This window comes from Pan troglodytes, chromosome 1 (genome assembly GCF_028858775.2).
Source record: "Pan troglodytes isolate AG18354 chromosome 1, NHGRI_mPanTro3-v2.0_pri, whole genome shotgun sequence".
Classification (NCBI taxonomy): domain Eukaryota; kingdom Metazoa; phylum Chordata; class Mammalia; order Primates; family Hominidae; genus Pan; species Pan troglodytes.
In genome coordinates, this window is record NC_072398.2 from 70,918,396 (window position 1) to 70,939,707 (window position 21,312).

The following is a 21,312-nucleotide window of genomic DNA, read 5'->3' on the forward strand; positions in this document are numbered from 1 at the left end:
TGATTTTACAAAACAATGTGAAAAAGATGGCATGGTAAAATGGTATGAAGGACTTGCAAATTCATGAAATAGACATGTCTTTCATCTCCTATTAATTTTTCATGGACAACCTCTCCAAACAGGTAACAGTCAATAACAGTTTCAAACTTAGGCCTTGTCCTGGTCCAAGGTTTGAAAAGGACTATCAATGAATGAATGAATGGAAGGAAAGGAAGAACAGAGAGAGAAAAAAGGAAAGGGAAACGTTGGTAAGGCAACATATGAAATAGAGCATGAAAAAGCTCTCCAGGAACATATCAAGTTTATATACCCATAAACTTATTAATTCAAAACATATTAGCCATGATAAATCCTTTTGAAAATACTTGAATGACAGACCCAAGTAAGAAGGCAAATTTGTAGAGATGGTTACTCATGGTATATTCCCATAAGAGACTGCCAAACAGAAAGCAATGAAAATTTGGGAAGGTTACTACTCCTAACACTTTAGTCTTAAATCTCTCTCCTCCAACCTCATCCCTTAGGCCAAAGCTTCATAAAACATCTCCAAATAGGCCACCTCATTAAAATAGCTTATATTAAGCACTGGAGAAAGAACTTTGCCACAGAAGCTATTTATAACCTATTCTCTATAGCAGGAATATAATCCACACCAACCTGTGCACCCCAACTATACAAGTAAAATATTGTCTGAATAGGCTCACTTTCAAAATGGTTAGTCCTTTTTTCCCTCAAAACTACTAACTACTAGGGCTTCAAAAATATGAATTTTCCAATATTTTAAACAGGCAACTCAAGTATCAATTACTTTTATTCTTTTGTGGGAAAAGCTACTCGGAATATATATGACAGTCTGCAGTTAGCCTTTACTCTGTTTACAGGAACCAGTTACTGGTTAAATTGCCTGAACTACTGGTGTCTCTTTCTGAAAACAAAACCAGTACCCTTGTGAAAATAAGAGTGAGCAGGTACAATGTGCTGAGAGATCACATTATTTAAAAGGCCTAATGTTTCATTCCTCTTCTTTTCAACTCATGTCTTAAGAAGTAGAAATTACTTTTGGATGGCACAGACATAATACGGATAAAAATACTCCATACGTTCTGTGGAATTTTCCAAGGAAAACCCACGTGGAATGGTGTATAAGTTTACTGACTGCTGATTAACAATTATTAATTAACTTAAGGACATAAAGACAAGCAAACTTACACTGAATTAAGAGCATATGCCAAGAAATTTAAATGAAATGAATTCGGTGCCCCCATTCAAACCAGCTGAGACAAAGCTTCATAAAAAATAAGTGAGAAATGACAAAGGAAGAAATGAAATCATGAACAACTCAAATCAACAAAACTAAAAAACAAAAAGAACTGATAACTTTAAATAAAAGCACCTGGGCTGGTATGTATGTGCCTCATGTGTGTGACTACATGCATTTATGCTGAATTGCTGATGAATAAATATTTAATATTTAAAACCTAAAGAACTGAAAAAGAGTTATAGATAGATAAGAGCTCATGGATATATAATATATATAAAAAGACCATGAAATATGAATAAATAGAATGTTCTTCAGAGAAAAAGAGCAAATAAAACAACTTTAAGAAATGAACAAAGAACCACCTCCAAGTAAAAACCACCAAAGAATTCCTCTTGAAAAATATGCTATAAAAAGGAGAAAATATTTAAATAGTTATACATATGAATAAATATTAAAAATAGTTTAATCCCCCTAAAAATTATGTTTCCAATTACATATTCCCTTGTCTGATTACATATTTTACTACAATGAAAGAATAAACTATGACTTAGCTCTTCCCACATTAGCAGCATCCTCCATTATGCTACTACCAAAATATATATATATAATATATCTTTACATACTTCCTCCAGGAAAAGACCACAGAATTTCTCTATCTCAATTTAGCTAGTGCATGGGACAATTTGCTGTATCTTTATAAATATTAAAATAGGGAGAGGAAACTTTTTTGTCTACTTCACAAATATGTGGTTCTCCAGTCAACAACATATTTCCTATAAATGCAGGTCAAGAATCCACTTTCAAATGTCTTGAATCTTTTTTAGCAACCAAGTAACAGAGAGGATTGCCTATTTTCAATGTATCCTATTAAGAAATAAGGAGCAATTTAAATCAAACAAGAAAAGATAAATCTAAAATAAATGAGAATGGGGAGGATAGAGAAGGATACAATCATACACTGAAGAAATTAAGTGGAAATAAATGTATTCATAATCACTTAGCCAAACTGTTAATGTTTTAAACCTTCCCATTCTTCCATGATGTGTATTTCTTTAAAGTATAAAATGGAATGTTAAGAAGGCAGCTCTCTGGCAAGTGTAAACATCCTAATAATTTTTACAAGTTGCTTTTTGGTAAGGCCCATACACCTAACTCCACCCCATTTTAAAACTGTACTGTCACATAATTAAATACCACAGCCTTCATTTTAAAGGCTCTAAATAGAATTGCAACTGTGGTCTACATTCAGAACTCAGCATATGGGTTCTGAAGGATAATTTCAACAATAAATAGAACGGCTGGGAAAGGTACAAACTTGAAAACTGTGAAGAGTACTCTTCAATTAATAAACGTGACACAAGTAGGACCAATAAGACTTCCGCATATCTCTTGGCTTGTACCTCCTCAAAGGATAATGATCTCTTGGACCATTTAATAGTTAGCATCCTTATGACATACCCAAAGGTAAGCAATTAGTGTCAACTGTAATGATTAAAAAGAACATCTTTTAAAAATAAACTCATCTGAGTAAATGAAGCCAGTTGAAAAGTCAACCAGATGTATTTTATATATCTTATCTAAAAGAGATGTAAAAATAAATGAACACTTCCTTGAAATACAATCTTCTAATAAGAAGTGTCGCCAAAGATCCCCTGGGGTTTATCTAAGTTATGTGAATACAACTTGTCAATCATAGAGGGAAGAAAGTAACCACCACAATTAAATAAGACTTGGAAATATTCAAATATAAAGACTATACATTAGGAGTATTTTTTCGTGTACTAGGTAAGTAGGTAGTCATAAAAATGTCAGAAAATTGACAAATGGTACATTTTTAAAGGAAAAGTAGGCAACTATGCATATTAATGTTAAAAAGTTTCATAATCAAAGATTATATCTTCTATTGCTCTCACACAATAAATACTGCCTCAATAAAAGATGAAAACTAAGGATAACTTCATTGATCTTTCTTCATTGTCCGGGACATCTTCAATGTTACATAAAAACAGTTTTGCAGTTAAAAGATGAATAAATCTATACAACTACAATGAACTGGAACATTATCAAATACGTTCAAAAACATATTAAAATTAGACTTTGGTGTATACATAGGAGCTGCAAAACACTCGGTGACAAACTCTAAAATTCCACACAGTAAAGAACAGGAATAAGAGTGGCTATAAAGAGTTCATTCTGTGTGACTCACAACCCACCTCTCATGTGATGGTGCAGACAGTCCCACTGACTGCTGTGAGATTGAACATAAGCCCGTAAGCAAAAGTCTCACAAACACACAGCCCAGTGTGCATTTCAACTAGCCTATAGAGCTAGCAGTGCTATTGTTGAGATTCTGCAGGCCACATAAAGATGGTACATACCACAATTCCAAATTTTAAAATGAGACTTTAGGTCTAGAGAATATCATACTCAAAACAGCAGTGCCCTCATAGATTACCAGTAAAAACTTCTGATTACAAACTTCAAACCTTCATGAAGTACTTTACAAAAAACAATCCTCTAGAAATTAAGCTAAAGGTATAAAACGGAAAAAAAAAAAAGATTTATAGTAGTAATATTTCTGATAAACTTTTCTTCTTGGGGATATGTATCTACATCTTCATATAATATATGTAGTATTTGTGCAGTCATAAAATACTATATTTTCTGGTCTACAGTTTTTTTTTTTTGGCTTCTCACAGGGTCTAAAATAAGACTAAATCTTAGTTATTTGTGTGTTATCTTCAATTTCAACTTCAATAAATGTTTGTTAAAACTGGGGAGAGTATTTAAGTTTAAAAGTGTACAGGATTTTATAAAGACTAGAACATATGCAGGTGGGTGCTAAAGGAATTTTCTGCCTGTTTTGCCAGAAGCAGGATGCCATCTGCTTGTGCCATGAATCAAGCTAACCCTCAGCAGTTTCCAAAGTTGAGAGGAAAATCTGGTTGTTAGTTAATATTGAAAACACGCTCTAATCCAAGAACTGTTATTTTTGTAAATGCTCTTAGATACAGTTAAAACCTTGCACTCCCCCTTAAAAGCAGTGATCTGTTTATCCTTTCCTCACACAACAACAGTCGATCCTTGAGCAACACAGGTTTTAATCACACGGGTCCACATACATGTGAATTTCTTTCAATAAATGTATTTGAAAATTTTTGGAGATTTGTGACAATTTGAAAAAACATGCAGGCAAACCATGTAGCGTAGAAATTTTTAAAAAAAGGAAGAAAGAAAAGAAAAAGTTGGGCATGTCATCAATGGATAAAATATATGTAAATACTAGTTTATTTGTATATTAATCAATCGTTTATGTTATCAGTAAGGCTTCGGGTCAACCATAGGCTATTAGTAGTTAAGTTTTGGAAGAGACAAAAGTTACATGCAAATTTTTGGCTGCAAGGCAGGAAGTATTATAGACACCCCCACACCCATTTTGTCCAAAGATCAACTGTACTTTAAAAAGAAAATCAAATTAATGCCAATCTCTTATTTATAAATAGTATTCTCTATTAAGTAACTGAAATTTTATTATTTTGATTCATTATCTGAAAAGTAAGCACAGCTTTATATTTGAAACTATTTCTATCTTGTATACTACAGATATCAACAAATAAGACAAGTAAAATCACTTATATGAAGAAGTTTCACAGTAGCCAATTAGAAATCATAATTCCCTGATTCTGTTACTGCTTTAGCTGTCTGTCTCTCTAATTTAAACTTAAAGTCCACAGTCATTATGTGCTGTGTTTAAATAGCATAAGACACAAAACCTAGTGGTTTATGAACACTCTTACTGTACATATTATTAAAGCCTAAAGAAAACTCTGAAAATGGAAAACATCTTGCCAGATCTTGTTACAGGAGGAAAGTCTTATTGGATTTATCAGTTAGGAAATTTTTTGTTTGAACATTTTGAGTAATAACCTTCCTCAGAGTAGGGGCTAGAAAGAACTTTAATAAAACTCTGTGAAAATCCATGTAAATGACTGAAAGTTAACTTAAAAATGACTCCTAATAATTGATTTTTTAAAATTAATTCAGCAGTTTTCCTTTTGAATAAGCATAACAACAGGGGACTTTTAAAACTATATAGAACTTTCAGCCACATCCTAATCACATTAGGCACCTACAACCTAACATAAATTAGGCACCATTTGTCAATTTTCTGACATTTTTATGACTACCTACTTACCTAGTGTAGGAAAAAATACTCCTAATGTATAGTCTTCATATTTGAATATTTCCAAGTCTTATTTAATTGTGGTGATTACTCTTTCTCCCCTCTATGATTGACAAGTTGTATTCACACAGCTTAGAAAAACCCCAAGGGATCTTTGGTGGCACTACTTATTAGAAGATTGTATTTTGAGGAAGTGTTCATTTATTTTTACATCTCTTTTAGATAAGATATACAAAATATATCTGGTTGACTTTTCAACTGGCTTCATTTACTCAGATAAGTTTATTTTTAAAAGATGTTCTTTTTAATCATTATAATTGACACTAATTGCTTACCTTTGGGTATATCATAAGGATGCTAACTATTAAATAGTCCAAGAGATCATTACCCTTTGAGGAGGTACAAGCCAAGAGATATTAGTTCCATGAGGATTTTAGTCCCATGAGGATATCTATCATTTCATAGAAAACTTTCACCTGAAAATTGTTGCCACTTGGATGGCATGCCTTGAATTTTAAGTTAAATGATCACATTAATATTATGTTACACAGCTATTATTTTCACATTTTGCAACACTGAGACTGACCACAAACACACAATCCATTTTAAAAAAATTCCTCTGACCTCCCTTATTTATAGCACAAGGGACAGGTCTCGTTTTACTTTCAGGAAGCCGGAAACAATCAATTTGGCTTTGGTGAGATGAGGGAACACTTACGGGGAAACTGGGTTTGCTGATACCAGCAGTGAAGGTGGGTAAAGTGGGTTTGGTGAGTATGTATGTGCACATATGTACAAAGATGGGGGGGAAATGCAGCTTATAAATGTAATTCCCGCTATCTACTCATCTATGACTAAAGCCTTTAAAATATACCACCCACCAAGTATTAGGTTTATGTTGGTCATGGTTAAAAGACAGTGAGCAGGGCAACTCTGGACAAGAGACATTAACTTTCTCTGGACCTCAGCTTCTTTATCTGTAAAATCAGCAGTAAGGTCTACTTTAGCTTGTAAGTTTCCTTTCAGTTCTGAAACTCAAACGTTCATTGAATATCAATTTTTAGAACATAAAGATGAATAAAACACAGCTCTGGCTCTAAAAGTTGACTCAATAAAAAACTCAATCACCATGTCCACTGTTTCTAAATAAAACATACTGTGTTTGCATTTGTGTGTATATGTGTACATGTATGTGTACAGTCATCCCTTAGCATCCTTGGGGGATTAGTTCCAGGACTTCCCTTGGATACCCAAATCCACAAATGCTCAAGACTGACATAAAATGGCATAGAATTTGCTGTATAACCTATGCACATCCTCTTGTATACTTCAAATAATCTCTGGATTACTTATAATATCTAACACAATGTAAATGTTACACAATAGTTACATTGTTTAGGGAATAATGACAAGAAAAAAGTCTATACGTGATAAGTACAGATGCAACTTTTTTCCTGAATCCTTGCTCTTTGGTTGGTTGAATCCACAGATGCAGAGGGCTAACTGTACATACACATTCATATGTAACTATAGACATATATACACATATATGTGTAACTATAGATACACACACACATATATATGTATACACCTGCACGTACAGTTTTACTTTGATATCTGTGGGGGACTGGCTCCAGGATGTCTCTCAGATAATAAAATCCATGCGCTCAAGACTCTTATATAAAATGGTGAAGTATTAGCATATAGCCTACATCCTCCTGTATACTTTAAGTCATCTCTAGATTATTTATAATAACTAATATAATATAAATGCAATGTAAATAGTTGTATTTTTCTTTGGATTTTTTTTAGTGTTATAAAGTTTTCTTTTTATTGTTTTTTTCCAATACATACTTGGTTGAATCCAGACTCAGAATATGCAGCAGATACAGAGGGCCCACTGTACACACACACACACACACACACACAAACGTTTGATGAACAAAGCATATGTTCTAAAAAACTTAAAACTGTGGTCTCATGAAATGGAAAACAATCAGTGAAAACTGACAACATATCACTCCACCAAAATAGGTAATTTATCAACTATATCACCACCCAAGAAAGCTTTTAATGCCATGCTCAGTAACCCAGGAATATATATTTCTGCCTTCTTTAAAACAGAGAAAAAAATCCTGTATGCACAGAAGAAAATGACATCCACAAATTTACTGATAGTTTATTTTCAGGAAACCATTTAGAGCAAGGAAGGGGAAATACAGTTTAAAACACACACACACACACACACACAAATGCTAATTATCATTGTAATTCTTGCTGAGATGCTTAAAAATTAAATACATTTCCCCCGAAGATTTTGGGCTTGTTCCATTTGGAATAACCAGCTTTTTCAATAATAGGAATTAGAAAAGACATTAATCTCTCTGATTGCTGGCATAATGATGATTGCAAAAATGGAAATAACATGTTATAATTGGAGTCCTGAACCCAGAAAAGTACCGCATTTTTGACCAGCCCTTAGAAATAAAAATTGATGTCAATAATTAGTATTGGGAGTCTTAGAGCTAATTTCTATGTCTATCAGTTGCCCTACCTTCCTTTTATACAGTTTTTTAACTTTTTATTTTGAAACAGTTTCAGACACACAAAAAAGTTGAAAGAATTGTACAAATAATTCCTGTATACTCTTCATCCAGATTCCCCAAATGTTCACATTTTGCCATATATGCTTTATTATTTTCCCTTTTTTAAACAAAAACAGGAAAATGAATAAAATACTTAGGAATAAACAACATAAGTGAAAGACTTGTATCCTGAAGACTACTAAACAGTGTAAGAAAAACGTAAATAAATGAAAAGACAATCCCATTCATGGATTACTAGGTTTAATGTTGTTACAAAGGCAATATTCCCTAAATTGATCTACAAATTAAACAAAATCTCTATTAAAATCCCAAATGGTTTTATTATGCAGAAATTGATAAGCTCATATGGAATAACAAGGGCCTCCAAATAGCTAAAACAACCTAGAAAAAGAAAAACAAAGTTGGAGTACTCGCATTTTCCCAATCTCAAAACTTACTATAAAGTTACAATAATTAACATTATATGGTACAAACATAGGATAGACACATAGATCATAAAAATAAAAGTAAACTCATAAATTTGTGAGCAATCGATTTTGACACAGGGGCCAAGACAAATTTGGGAACAGTCTTTTCAACAAATGATGTTGGGTTAACAGGATATCCACATGCAGAAGTATAAAGTTAGACCCTAGTCACACCATATACAAAAACTGACCCATCACAGGATCAAAGACCTAAATATATATGCTAAAACTAGAAAACTCTTAGAAGAAAACATAAGCACAATTCTGTTTGACCTTGGAATAGGTAATGGCTTACTGGCTATGACACAAAAAAGCACAGGTAAGAAAAAAGAAAAACTGGACATCATAAAAATTTAAAATATATCCTTCAAAAACTATCATCAAGAAAGTGTAAAGAAAGACACAGTGGCTCACGCCTGTAATCCCAGCATTTTGGGAGGCTGAGGCAGGCAGATAATGAGGTCAGGAGTTCAAGACTAGCCTGGCCAACATGGTGAAACCCCATCTCTACTAAAAATATAAAAATTAGCCGGGCATGGTGTGCGCCTGTAATCCCAGCTACTTGGGAGGCTGAGGCAGGAGAATTGCTTGAAACCAGGAGGCAGAGGTTTCAGTGAGCCGAGATCACACCACCGCACTCCAGCCTGGGCAACAGAGCAAGACTCTTTCTTGGAAAATAAAAAACAAAGAAAGTGTAAAAATCTGCAAAAGGGAGGAAATGTTTTTCAAATCATGTATCTGATAAGGTCCTAGTATCAAGTATATATAAAGAAATCTCAGCTGGGCACAGTGGCTCACAATCCCAGCACTTTGGGAGGCTGAGGCAGGTGGATCACCTAAGGTCAGGAGTTCAAGACCTGACTGGCCAACATGGTAAAACACTGTCTCTACTAAAAATACAGAAATTAGACGAGCATGGTGGCTTATGCTTGTAATCCTAGCTACTTGAGAGGCTGAGGCAGGAGGATCACTTGAACCCAGGAGGCGGAGGTTGTGGTGAGCTGAGATCGTGCCACTGCACTCCAGCCTGAGTGACAGAGAGACTCAGTCTCAAAAATATGTATATATAAAATATATATTATATATTTTATATAAAGATATACTTTATATAAAATATGTTATATACTTTATATAAAATATATGTTATATATTTTATATAAGATATACTTTATATAATATATGTTATATATTTTATATAAAGTATATCTTATATAAAATATATGTTATATATTTTATATAAAGATATACTTTATATAAAATATATATTAATATAAAAGATATACTTTATATAAAATATATATATTTATATATTATATATATATAAATATATATTATGTGTATATTATATATAATATACACATAATATATATTATAAATATATAATATATAAAATATATTATATATAATACATTTTATATATTATATATATATATATATATATAAAGAAATCTTATAAATCAACAATTAGGCCAGGTGCGGTGGCTCACGCCTGTAATCCCAGCACTCTGGGAGGCCGACGCGGGCAGATCACGAGATCAGGAGATCAAGACCATCCTGGCTAACACGGTGAAACCCCGTCTCTACTAAAAAATACAAAAAATTAGCCAGGCGTGGTGGCAGGTGCCTGTAGTCCCAGCTACTCGGGAGACTGAGGCAGGAGAATGGCGTGAAGCTGAGAGGCGGAGCTTGCAGTGAGCAGAGATCACACCACTGCACTCCAGCCTGGCAGACAAAGACTCCGTCTCAAAATAAATAAATAAATAAATAAAAATAAATAAATCAACAATCAAAAGACAAATAACTCAATTTAAATATGGCAAAGAATCTGAATAGACATTTCTTCAAAGAAGACACACAGTGTCTCAAACACATGAGAAGATACTCAGCACTATTAGTCACCAAGGAAATACAAAATCAAAATCACAGAGATGCCACTTCACACCCACTAGGAAGGCTATAATAAAAAAAAAAATGATAAGAAGTGTTGACAAGGATGTGGAAAACGTGGAATCCTTATTCATTGCTGGTGGGAATATAAAATGGTGGATTTGGCAGTTCATCAAAATGTTAAGCTCAGAGTTACCATGTGACCCAGACATTTCATTCCCAGGCATATACCCAAAAAACTAAAAATGTGTCAACAACAAACGTGTTCACAAATGTTCATATCAGTATTATTCATAATAGTCAAATGGTAGAAAAAACCCAAATGTCCATCAAATGATGAATGTGGTATATTCAAATAATGACTGGAATGATATTCAGCCATAAAATGAAATAATATAGTATTGATACATGCTATAATATGGATGAATCTTGAAAATATTATGCTAAGTGAAAGAAGCCAGTCACAAAGTCCATACTGTATATTCTATTTATGTGAAAAGTACAGAATAGGTAGGCAACTCCATGAAGACAGAAAGTAAATTAGTGGTTGCCAGGGCCTGAGGGAGGGGAAATGAACAATGACAATGCATAAGGGGTTTCCCTTCAGGGTGATCAAAGTTCTGGAACTAGACGGTAGTGATTGTTGCAAAAGATATTGTACAAAGTACTAAAAACTACTTAATTGTACGTTTTAAAAGAAAAAAAGTACTGTATTTAACTATATCCTTTTTTTTTTTTTTTAAGTATTTGAGGGAAAAAAATGTGTTAGAAAACTCTGTGAGTAAAAAGAGAAAGAAAACAGAAAATAGCCAGACAGACACTTGGGGGAACTCTCACCTATGTGGAACAAAGAGGAAGAAGAGGCCAGAGAAGCAACCAGATGGAAAATGGAGTTTGTAAAATCAAATGGAACACTATTAGGGTCAGAAGTGTCAAATTCTTTCGGAAAATCATTCTGAGTGATGAGCATACTTAATACAAGTCCCACCCAGTTTAAATACACTCTCTTAAAAAGAAGCCTGCTTACTACTCCATCCCCCTTCTCTGGTTGGAGACCAATCCTGGACATTATTGAAAACAACTAAGCTACATTTCTTTCACAGTGTTCCATAAGTCAGGCTTTCACTATCTGTCTGATCTTTTCTTCATTAGATAGGATTAATAAAGATTGACTCAATATATTTATTTGTTTTCATTATTATTATTTTTTTGAGACAGAGTTTCACCCTTGTAGTCCAGGCTGGAGTGCAGTGGTGCGATCTCGGCTCACTGCAACCTCCGCCTCCCAGGTTCAAGCGATTCTCCTGCCTCAGCCTCCCAAGTAGCTGGGATTACAGGCGCCTGCCACCACGTCCCGCTAATTTTTGTATTTTTAGTAGAGACCGGGTTTTGCCATGTTGGCCAGGCTGGTCTCAAACTCCTGACCTCAGGAGATCCACCCACCTCGGCCTCCCGAAGTTCTGGAATTACAGGCGAGAGCCACCGCGCCCAGCGACACAATAGGTTTAATACAAATACGACCCCCTTATTACCAACCTGATCTTAATCTCATTTCATGAGTTAAATTATGAAAAGAAAATCTACTCTCTTGATGATCATATAAAGTAATAATTTTATTACCTTATTGTTTTTATTAAGTAATGATGTTTCTTTTTTCTTTTGTACTAGTTCTATTGTAGTTTGTAAAACTACAGAATAGGGTGCAGCAAACCAACATGACACATGTATACATATGTAACAAACCTGCACGTTGTGCACATGTACCCTAGAACTTAAAAAAAAAAAGAAAGAAAGAAAATAGACCGGTTATTTCCTTAAAAAAAAACTACAGAATAATTTTCCTAGAGGCTGACTGGAAATTTAAAAGTTCTGATCATTTTGATTTTTGCTTTGGACACACTTATCCACAGTTTTTTTTTGTTTGTTTGTTTGTTTTAGACAGAGTCTCGCTCTGTCGCCCAGGCAGGAGTGCAGTGTCGCGATCTCGACTCACTGCAACCTCCGCCTCTGGATTCAAGCAATTCTCCTGCCTCAGCCTCCCGAGTAGCTGGGATAATCAACTTTTTTATTTTTAGTAGAAACAGAGTTTCACCATGCTGGCCAGGCTGGTCTCAAACTTCCAACCTCAGGTGATCCACCTACCTTGGCCTCCCGAAGTGCTGGGATTACAGGCATGAGTCACCGCACCCGGCCCACAGTAGCATTTTATGGAATATATGCAGAAAAGCAAAAACAAAAACAAGTTTCTTGTTTTTCAATAATAGTCTAATAAGCGAGAGCATTTTAGAAAAGAACAAGTGGATGTATAAATCAGTTTGTTTTCAAACACTTTCCCTGTATCATTTTGTTTTATGTTATTTTCTAGGGCATCAGAAACTGCTACGCTGTATGCAGACTGGCCAGCCAAGAGAAAGTCTTGGCACTACTCTGAAATAAGATATGTCAGGTCTACCCTTCCATATTGCGTGACTGGCCTAGTTAGAGTAAATATATACATGACAGTAAAGAGATACAGTATCAATATGGATGCTACGGTGTTATCACCTCATTCGCAATGTTTCTTGTGTCAATGACATGCATGCTAACTAAAAAAGACTAACATATGAAAAGATAAAGAATTCAAAAATAAAACCAAGCTAAGCAGTATGACACCAATTTGCACAATTAAGTTTGAAAGACCAAACAGTACAAGCTTACACATTCACTTTTAAGACTATTTTATTTTCGAAAAATAATTCCTAAAGTATTTGTTATTTATATTCTAAAATTCAAGTTATATTTTACTTTATTGGTTCCAAAGTGATCAAAACCTCTGTAAGACTGTATTTTGAGCTCACAGGGTAAATATTATCCAGTAATCTAGAGTTAAGCCTGAGCATCTAGAAGTCATCAAGAAACATTTCTATCACAATACTTTAATATTTGCATAAAGTATGTTTGTCTCATGCCCTTTAGCCTCAGAAATAGCAGAGTGATTGATACCTATTAAAAGAAAGTTACAAGGCACATATCTTTCTCCTAAGAAAAGTAAGCATCAAATAAATTTTAAGAGAGAAGTCCATTTACATATTTCAACAAAGAGCAACTTAGGGATTTGAATTATAAGGGAAGAAAACATGAGAGATCAAAATAATAAGTGCTTCTAATATTTTAAGAAAACTGCCATGATACTAACGATTCTTCTATTAGCTTTGTCTACAATAAGAATCACTACCATTTATGGAGTACTTGCTATGTGCTAGATGCTACATATAAATTAGCTCATTTAATCCTCAAAAATAATATTTTCCCTATTTTACAAATTAGGTAAATAAGACTTAGTCAACTACTTTGTTGAAGGACGCTCAAGGTATGAGGCAGAACAGGATTTTGAACCCAAGTTGGTCTAAGAATCACTACCATTCATGGAGTACTTGCTATGTGCTAGGTGCTTCATATAAATTGTCTCACTTAATCCTCAAAAATAATATTTTTCCTATTTTACAAATTAGGTAAATAAGACTTAGTCCACTACTTTGTTGAAGGACACACAAGGTATGAGGCAGAACGGGATTTTGAACCCAAGTTGATCTAATTCCAAAGCCTATTCCTTTGCTATACTATGATGCACATCCTCCGTTCTTTTAAAGCAAGGCTGCAAACTCAAAAATGTCAAATGGGGTCTCGCAATTAAAATAAAATACATGCTGTGAGTTAAATAGAGAATAAAGTGATTTTGCAATCAAGTATATACCTGCCTACCTAGCCTGGTCTCTTGATATATATTGTACAAAAATAACAAAGCAGTCAAAATATGTCCACTGGCCACTAATCTGCTGGACTCATTTTTTAAAATCACCAACTGATAATCAATAGAAGATGAAGAGCAATCCTAGCAAGGTGTTTTTTTTAAATGTCATTTTCACATGAGATGTGTAGGGTTGAAACCAGTTACCAATGAGCAAATGAATAAAATATTGATATTTTTATGGTAACTCCTTTACTTTTGCCCCTTATATACAAACCTTGTAGCAATAATAAACTCTGCAGAAAAGTATCATTTAATATTGACTGTTTTCTACTTTTATAGTTAGCATTTCCAAAGACGCACTTGAAGGGTGAATGTACGCAAGTCTAAAAACAGACTTCTTACCTAACAGATTTACATGCAATAGTGGTGGTTATGTACTCAGGGAGTTAAAGGATATAATCAAATCCCTAATTATTGCTCTGAGAGCACTATCAACTACCTGAACACCATCCCTACTCTAAACCAGCAACCCAGGGAGCAGCAGATAACCCTCATAGGCACCCCAACTCCCTGCAGCCTTGGGAATTAGAATTAGGTATTTCTCCTTCCTACAGCCTACAGTCCTTCCCCACTGACCAATTCCCCACTCCACACAAGGGCAAAAACTAGGTGGTAAAATGGCAGAGGTGTGACAGAAAAGGAAGGGCATGGGGAAAGTCTGAGTAGATGGACACCACTGTTAAACAAATTCCAAGCTCTGGCTGTGCAGTGGTCCACAGAAGCATTTGGCAATCTAGGATTCCTGGGAGGCTCCTCCACAAGGCAAAGCACAGTAAAAATACTTAGACCACTGCCAGATCAAGTGCCTACTCTAAAAAGCACTGTCAGTGGTCTAGGGCAGAAGTGCCAAAATGCAATAGATCAAAATTATCAAGACTCAGAAAACAGAACATGGAAAATTCAGTTCCATATGCAGAAGAGAGTTCAGGAAGTCAATATATAATGTTTTAAAATATTATTTTTATGACAGTCAAGGCCCACCAAATGAGTACTAACACTAGATATAAACAAAAGACGTTACCCATAATGTCAGGTATTATAAGCAGAAGTTATACACCTAAGTAGGTATTTAGGCTAAATAAAACTGCTGATTTATAGATTAAATAATACATTATTGATCTGGGCACTCACAAAATGACATTGCCAAACACTGATGAGGATTTTATGCATAACCACGTTTTCAACCTGTCCTAATATCATATTTGCTTCTATTTTAATGAGTATTATGTACCTAAGAATATCACTGTATCAGGCTTTTAACACTGACCTTAATCGTTGTGTTTTTTAAAAAAGAATATTTATTAGAAAGTGTAATAATATTTCATGTCTTTAGCTCATTTTCTCTGTTCTCTGTCTACTCAACAGGTCACGTTAAATGTCTGCCATCTAAAAATCCATCACTAGAATTATTGAGTGGTTCAAAAAGAAGTATACACTTTAGTTGAAGTTTGTGACTCATATGTACACTTTCATGTGTATTTCTTTCAAATAAAAAAATATGCATCTGAGCACAGCTGACATTCTGACACAGAAAATATACATCTTCCCTAATCTCACCCATAACTTACTATTATAACAACCAGTGTCATATTAAGACTCATATATTCAAAGTTTACTGTTTATAAGGAGTCCATTAAACCAACACATTACTCATATGTATTCTAAAACTACCTGATATAATGAGAAGGGGAAAAGGGTAGAAATCACACAATTAATCCTTACTTAGAGATAATTTTTATAACATATAAAGTTTAATAAATGAGAGAGAATTCTAAAAACAATAATTTAAATCACCATTGTTCCTAAATCAATAGCTTGATTTCTTTGCATTCAGGTATAAGCTTTCAGCAGCAAATACTGAGTAATACGGTAGCTCAATTCATCTTTAATCTGCTTCAGATTGAATCATTTTTAAACTTCCAGTTAGAAATTCTTGAGCTGTGAGTTTCTATTACTGCATAGCAATTACAAGCTCCCAGCTGTGCAGTAAATATTACCTGAACAGAACTTCTTAAAATACCCTTTACAATTAAATACCTAGTAATCATTAAACAAGGCAAGAAATACAAGGTTTGGGGTTGTCGGGGGAAGAGCAAGCAAATATTGTTTTACAACAGGTTTCTGGAAACTATCAACTCAAATAGCAGATTACTAATTATTGGGAAGGAGATGGGATCTTGGTTCTAAGAATCTCTGTAACAACTTGGATATAGATGTAATAGAGCCTAACTAAATTATTCTTTGCAAAGACAGAGGTGTAATATTCTCAACAAAGTCCTGTAGAGTACACCCAGTCAGCTGACAGTCATCTGTGGTAAAGTCATTCATGGGGGCTTTCAGCAGAACGGAGGGAGAAAGTCCAACATATTCAGCATACTCTCTAAAGAAAAAGGAAAAAAAAAAAAAAAAGACTGGCAAGACGACAGTGATCCAGCAAGATCTGTCTCCTACGTCACAAAAGATGTAGGAGGCTGCTTTAGAACTGACTAAAAAAGTTCCCTGGAAGACAGTAACAGATTTTTTTTTAAGGCAACGTAAATTATAACTATAGGATGTCAACATCGCACTTCTAAAATTTTTTTTTTTTTTTTTTTTTTTTTTTTGCTGGTTTATAATGTACTGAGTGAGCTATGTTCTTCAGGGGTAAAAAAAAAAAAACTTTCTAAAAATGCCTTAAATTTTTAAAATAAACAGCAAATTTATCAGGGGAAATGTACATAGATAATTTAAAAATTTTATTAGAAGACAAAGAGCATGAAACTTGATGATACTCAGAATTGAGTAGTCTAGATCAGAATGATATGTATGTCCAAGAATTTTAGAATATTACAGTATTTTCTAACAACCCCTGGGGCAATAGAAGAATACAGAATCAAAATCCTATTTCCTGCTACTATATCTAGATTATATACCCAAACTCTCCTTTAATTAATAATTATGAATCTGGCCAGGCGCGGTGGCTCACGCTTGTAATCCCAGCACTTTGGGAGGCCAAGGCGGGTGGATCGTCTGAGGTCAGGAGTTCAAGACCAGCCTGACCAACATGGAGAAACCCCGTCTCTACTAAAAATACAAAATTAGCTGGGCGTGGTGGCGCATAACTGTAATCTCAGGTACTCAGGAGGTTGAGGCAGGAGAATCGCCTGAACCCGGAAGGCAGAGGTTGCGGTGAGCTGAGATGGCACCTTTGCACTCCAGCCTGGGCAACAAGAGTGAAACTCTGTCTCAAAAAATAATAATTATTATTATTATGAATCTATTATACCAATGGTTGATATCCCAATAAAATGAGACAAGCATACACTATGTGCCCCCTGATAGAAGTACACAATAACTTAAGATGTGCTCTTGCAATGTTTATCCAAAGAAGATATATGAATGGCCAATATGCACATGCAAAGATGTTCAACTTAATTAGTCATCAGGGAAATGCAAATTAAAACAACAGATTTAATATCATTTTTCACCCAATAGAATGGTTATAATGAAAAAGTCCAACATTAACAAATGTTGTCAAGGACGTGGAGAAAGTAAAGCCCTCATACACTGCTAATAGGAGTGTAAAACAGTGTGACCACTTTGGAAAACAGTCTGGCAGATCCTTAAAAAATTAATCATAGGCTAGGCAGTGTGGCCCACTGCTGTAATCCCAGCACTTTGGGAAGCCAAGGCCGGAGGACTGCTTGAGCCCAGGAGTTCAACACCAGCCTGGGCAACACAGGGAGACCCACGTCTCCACAAAAAATTTTAAAAATTAGCTAAATGTGGTGATGCATGGTTATAGTCCCAGCTACTTAGAAGGCTGAGATGGGAGGATCGCTGGAGCCCAGGAGTTCAAGGCTGCAGTGAGCCATGATGGTGCCACTGTACTACAGCCTGGAGTATAGAGCAAGACCCCATCTCTTTAATAAAAAAAAATATATATATATATCAATCAGGCCATGCACGATGGCTCACACCTGTAATCCCAGCACTCTGGGAGGCTGAGGCAGGTGGATCACCTGAGGTCAGGAGTTCAAGACCAGCCTGACCAACATGGTGAAACGCTGTCTCTAATAAAAGTACAAAAATTAGCCAGGCGTGGTGGCGGGCGCCCATAATCCCAGCTACTCAGGAGGCTGAGGCAGGAGACTCGCTTGCACCCAGGAGGTAGAGGTTGCAGTAAGCCAAGATCGCACCACTGCATTCCAGCCTGGGCAACAAGAACGAAACTGCATCTCAAAAAAAAAAAAATGTTAATCATAGAATTACATTATCTAGCAATTCCATTCCTTGATGTCTATATACACAAGAAAAAAAAACTTGTGTCTGCACAAAAATTTGTACACCAAAGTTTACAGTAGCATTATTCTTAGCCAAAAACATATATTAACTGGTGAAAGGCCAAGCAAAATATGGTGTATTCATACAATGGAATACTATTCAGCATTAAGAAACAACCAGTCATTGCTACAACATGGATGAACCTCAAAAATATGCTCAGTGAAAGAAGCCAGATACAATAGAACACATATTGTATGATTCCGTTTATATTAAGCATCCCCAAAAAGCCAATTTATAAAGACAGAAGTAGATTAGTGGTTGTCTACGTCTGGGGGTGAAAATAAGGACTTACTATAAATAGGCACAAAGTTTATTTTTAGAGTAATCAAAATGTTCTGTTGAATTAGATTGCTGTAATAGTTGTAAAACTGTAACTATACCTAGTTCACTTAAAACCAGTGTATTTTATGTTAAATATTATGCACATTTCACCTCAATAAAGCTAATTTTTTTAAAGTCATCTTACCAAAAAATGTCTAAATCAGATTAAGCTTGTGGATCTAACTATAAACATAGAGAACATGCAGGGGAGCAAGAGGAACATATTAATGATACCACAAGGATAAAACCAGCAAAAGCTACACTATGGGAAACTATACAAGATAATCAACCCTGTTTCTTCGACAAAACATTGCAAAAAGGGGGTTGGGAGAGAGAAAGAATCTATAAATTAAGAGAGATCTAGAAATATAACAACTACCAAAATGTATGAAATTTATCTGGATCACATTCAAATACATTAAACTGTAAGACAATAGGGGAAATATATATCTATTGGATATTAGATTATTTTTAAGAAATGATTACTAATTTGGAGGGATATAATAATGATATATAGATTATCTTTTAGAGATATATACTGAATTATTTACTGAAATAATGTCTGAGATTTGCTTCAACATAATCTGAAAGGGTGTGACTGGAAAGTAAACAGGTTCAAACGAAACAAGACTGGCCATGAGTTGACCACTGTTGAAGCTGAGTAATGGTTACATGGGACTCATTAAATTATTTTCTCCACTTTTGTGTATGTATAAAATTTTCTACCGAAAAAGGTGGCTTTTTTGTTTTGTTTTGTTTTGTTTTTTTGAGACAGAGTCTAGCTCTGTTGCCAGGCTAGAGTGCAGTGGCCCAATCTCGGCTCACTGCAACCTCCGCCTCCCAGGCTCAAGTGATTCTCCTGCCTCAGCCTCCCGAGTAGCTGGGACTACAGGTGCCCGCCACCACGCTTGGCTAATTCCAGGCACCAGTCTCAAGTCCTGGAGGGGCCACCCATACTTCTGACTGACCAGCTATAAATCAGGGGTCTCCACAACAACCTCTTCATATTCAATAATTTGCTAGAATGACTCACAAAACACTGTACTTATATTTACGATTTATTATAAGAGATACAACCCAAGAACAGTCAAATGAAAGAGATGCGTAGGGCAAGTTAAGATGGGGAAGAGGGACACATAGTTCCCATGCCCTCTCCATGTGAACCACCCTCCCAGTACCTCCAGGTGTTCAATCCAGAAGTTCACCAAACACCGCTGTTTTAAGGAAGAGCTCCTACAGGACTCAATCTCCAGCCTCTACTTCCCCCAGAGGTTGGTGAGTGAAACTGAAAATTTCCATCCTCTAATCACATGGTCTGTCTGGTGACCAGCCATATCCTGAGGCAATTCAGTGGCTCCACTCTAAGTCACCTCACCAGCATAAATTTAGGTGTAATCAAAAGGAACTTCTTACGACTAACGAAACACTCTCCTAACACTCAGGAAACTCCATGAGTCTGAGGAACTCTGTGCCAGGAACAGAGACAAAGACCAAACATAAAATTTACTACATCTCAGCCAGGATGTTAAGTTCCTCTCCAGGTGGGCCTTTCCACAGGACTATACAGACGTCCTCTGGGTACAGTGGAACAGCTGGCTTCCTCCAGAAAGAACAACACAAGTACCAAGGCAGAAGTTTGTAATTCTTCTCATGACCCAGCCTCAGAAAGCACAAATCATCACCATCCACTGTATTCTATTGCTGACACAGAGTCAACCAGCTATAATTCAATGTGGAAGGGGACTACACTAGCATGTAAACACCAGGAGCCTTGGATCATTGGAGGCCATTTTGGAGGTGAGCTACCACAATATACAATCAATTCTGGTTATTAGCAATAGTTATGTTCTACCATGTCACTGCAAACACCGAATTAGCCAATACTGAACCACTTAGCGAATATGAGAAATACAAGGTTAGGTTCCTGTAAGCCTCTGGTCACAACATTTTCATCAACTGATCAATACATAATCTTGTTTAATGTGTGTTTCTGTTTAAAGTACCTTATTTTATTTTATTTTATTTTTGAGACAGAGTCTCACTCTGTTGCGCAGGCTAGAGTGAAGTGGTGCGATCTCGGCTCACTGCAACCTCCGTTTACTGGGTTCAAGCAATTCTCCTGACTCAGTCTCTGAGTAGCTAGGACCACAGGCATGTGCCACCACATCTGGCTAATTTTTGTATTTTTAGTAGAGACAGGGTTTCACCATGTTGGGCAGGTTGTTCTCAAACTCCTGACCTCAAGTGATCCACCCGCCTCGGCCTCCCAAAGTGCTGGGATTACTTACAGACGTGAGCCACCATGCCCGGCTGCTAAAGCACCTTATTTTATATTGTTGATTCATTAACATTGAACTCATGGTCAACAGTCTAAATAAAGCTTATTCAACACTCATATTTTCTCCAGAAGGTAGAGCATAGCCTTCTTGCACTTACAAACACTAGATAACACTTCAGCACTTCATATGGCACCA

General features: G+C 35.4%; 1 protein-coding gene across 4 annotated transcripts in view; it reads right to left on the reverse strand.

Annotated features, from left to right (window-relative positions):
* The window catches only part of RASAL2 (RAS protein activator like 2), a 377,113-nt gene that overhangs the window by 300,936 nt on the left and 54,865 nt on the right, over positions 1–21,312 (reverse strand). The gene's annotated exons all lie outside the window — the stretch shown is intronic.